Source organism: Cenococcum geophilum (assembly GCF_001692895.1).
Source record: "Cenococcum geophilum 1.58 unplaced genomic scaffold K441scaffold_36, whole genome shotgun sequence".
Taxonomy (NCBI): Eukaryota; Fungi; Ascomycota; class Dothideomycetes; order Gloniales; family Gloniaceae; genus Cenococcum; species Cenococcum geophilum.
In genome coordinates this window covers 352,841-355,904 of record NW_027137594.1, presented here as the reverse complement: position 1 = coordinate 355,904, position 3,064 = coordinate 352,841, and positions in this window count along the sequence as shown.

Below are 3,064 nucleotides of genomic sequence, written 5' to 3'. Positions count from 1 at the left end.
TAGCTCTTTTAGATGAGCTCGCTTTAGGTGCTATTGTTAGCTTCCTAGGGTTTATCGGAATCGTACGATTCGGTTTTAATTCTAGGGGGTATAGGTCTAGTCCTATCTAGCTTACAAAGTGGGGTATTGTTAAGGCCTTTACAGGCAGTATAGAGTTGTTTTAATGTCTGAGTATAGCGCGTTGACGCGTCGTTATAGACGAAGATCTTCTCTTTTTTTTTTTTTTAGGGGTGGGATATTATTAAGGCCTTCCTAGGCAGTGTAAGGAGAGCTTAGTATAATGTGATGGCTCGCATAAATGCCTCTGAACTAAAGCTTATGGATTGCTATTTAGTAAAGATACTAAGCTAAGGAGAAGAAGAAGAAGAATCGCTTAGGGGCAGTAGGTAGATATGTCGCGAGGGTTACTAAGGCGCTAGTGGTAAGTGAGCCAATAGCGATTTTCTATGCCGGGCATGGAAAATCCTGATTGGTTAAATGTGGCAGGTAACGCGCACTAGCACCGTCACAATATTAAGAGTAACTATAATATACTTAAGGAGGATTATATCTCGCCGTAAGACTGGAAGTTTCTTTATACGATGCACCTTTTTAAAGCCATTCCACTACGTAATATTAGAGACACAAGGGGATTATATAACACTTAATCGAGTACTCTTTATAATAGATGTACTTATTAAATATATAAAGAACTCTCTTATATAACTCTTCTTCTAGCTACTTTATTTAAGCTAAAGCTAATATTATATAATAAGCACTCTTTAAATTAAATAAAGCTCTTTTACTTTAAGTAAAAAATGTATAGGCGAAGTTTAACGAGTACTACTAGAGAACAGACAACTCCCCTCTTTACGCCACTGCACTTATTCTTCACCTAAATCATTATACAAAGTATATTAAGACATTTTAGAAGAAGGAGTAGTAGAAAATAATACTTCTAAAGGTTTAACGGCTTTAGGAAACATACCAAGAATTAGAGAAGCCTATTACCTCTCTTTAAATAGTATCGTATAATAGGCTATTATAAGATAAGTATAAGGAACTTAATAAGTATAATTAAATTATAAATAAATTAAATAAAAAGGTTACTCGACTAGTAAGCCAGGATGAGTACAATAACTACTGCTCTAAAGTACTATACGAAATTAAAGTTTCTCTACTTTAGTGGTAGTCTTAAGAACAACAAATAAAGCGCTAGCCGCGGCTTTCACTCTTTATAAAAGAGGTACTTTTAATTCTAGCTATAAGTGATGAACTAGAGAGAGTATTTTTAGGAGGGCGTTATATAGTATTATGGGAGAGAATATAGCTTAGATTATAGAACCTTAAGAAGACGGAGTGTATAAAGAGCTAGCACTAAAGTGGAATTTTAAAAGGAATATAGTGGTTATACGAAGAAATGTATATAAGAGATATATTATACAACACTAAGGAAAGGGCATAAGATATATAAATAAAATAATTTTAGGCAAAAGGTAACCACTAAAGGCACGTAGGTGGCGTAGGTAAATATATGCTAACTTTAAACTTAATAGATTATAAGTTTAGATCCTACCGACGTTGTCCTTTATTAAGAATTAGGAAATATAATTATCTGGTACACTTCCCGTCCTGCTATATAAGAGATTCTTTAGCAACATTACTATACTATAAGTAAACTCTCCTTTCTATACGATATACCTATATAACTAACTACTCTTAAGATAAGTAGGAGAGGGTAAAAGCTTTATTAACAATTAATATAGAGGCTTAGGTGGGGGGGGGGTATTAGAGAAGCAGGTGCGGACTGGGAAGCCTTTATATATAAATGCAATTCTAATTTAGAGCCGTGGATCTCTAAATATAATTATAAGTAACCTATATTACTCGTACAAGGTAGAGAGCTAATTAACGCTAGCCCTACGAGGCCTGTACGGCGACTCTACGTTGTTTAGTAGGCCTTTACCCCTTTACTAAGTGTCGGAGTCTCCTAGGGTTCTATGGTGGGTGCTATAGAAATTATAAGTGGCGGGATTATAGGGCTCAATGTTTGTCGTATAATAAAAATTCTCAACCTATAGCGGTGGCAGTAGGAGCACTAGAGGGTAAGGATTGGGTTATAGAACTAGAGGATGACGAGGAATAGATAAAAGTTACTAAAATTTAACTGCTGGGTCTCCTCTCTTTTTTACTATTTTTATTTTATTTTATAGTATCTTATATAAGGAGAAGTATAAATAAAGAGGGTATAAATTATTAAGAAAGCTAAAGATATTAGTAGAATTCCCTATAGGTATAGTTACTCGCTTATTTAGCGGGGTTTATTAAAAAAATCGATCAATATGATAATAATATGATATAATATCGCTTATCGTATCAATCTAATCGATAACGATTTTCGCCTACCCTGCTAAAGAGGCAGCCTAGCTATATATTTACTATATCTACTAAATACTATTATATCTAATTACAGGCTATAGTTTATATTAGATTTCTAAAATAAGTTTACTTAAATCCTAGATATTAAGCTAAAGCTTTCTATAGCTTATTACTCCTAGATAAACAGTTAGATAGAGATTATAAATTAGTACCTAGACTAGAGTCTTAAGCCCTTTATTAACTACTTCTAAAATAACTAGTCTAAACTACTACCCTTAATAAACTACGCCTAAGCAACCTTACCCTATAACTCTATAGGGTTTGCCCTAATTTAGCTAGAAATAGGATACTTACCCCATATAAGTTTTAACTAGAAAAGGCTAGAAGAACCCTAAACTATATAAGAAAAGCTATCCTATAGCAAGGCCTAATAGTATACTAAATACTTAGAGGAAGCTTAGATAGTAGCCTATAAAAACTTAAAAAGAGCCTAAAGACTAATAGAATAGTAGGCAAATAAACACCGTTAAGAGCCTAACTTTGCCCCTAGCAATATAGTTTAGGTTATAATAAGGAATTAAAAGACTAAACGACCTAGCTATAAGCTAAACTATTAAATAGTAGGGCCGTATAAGGTCCTTAAAAAGATAGGTAACTTATATAAGGTAAAGCTCCTAGATTTAATTAAGGTATACCCTATTTTCTT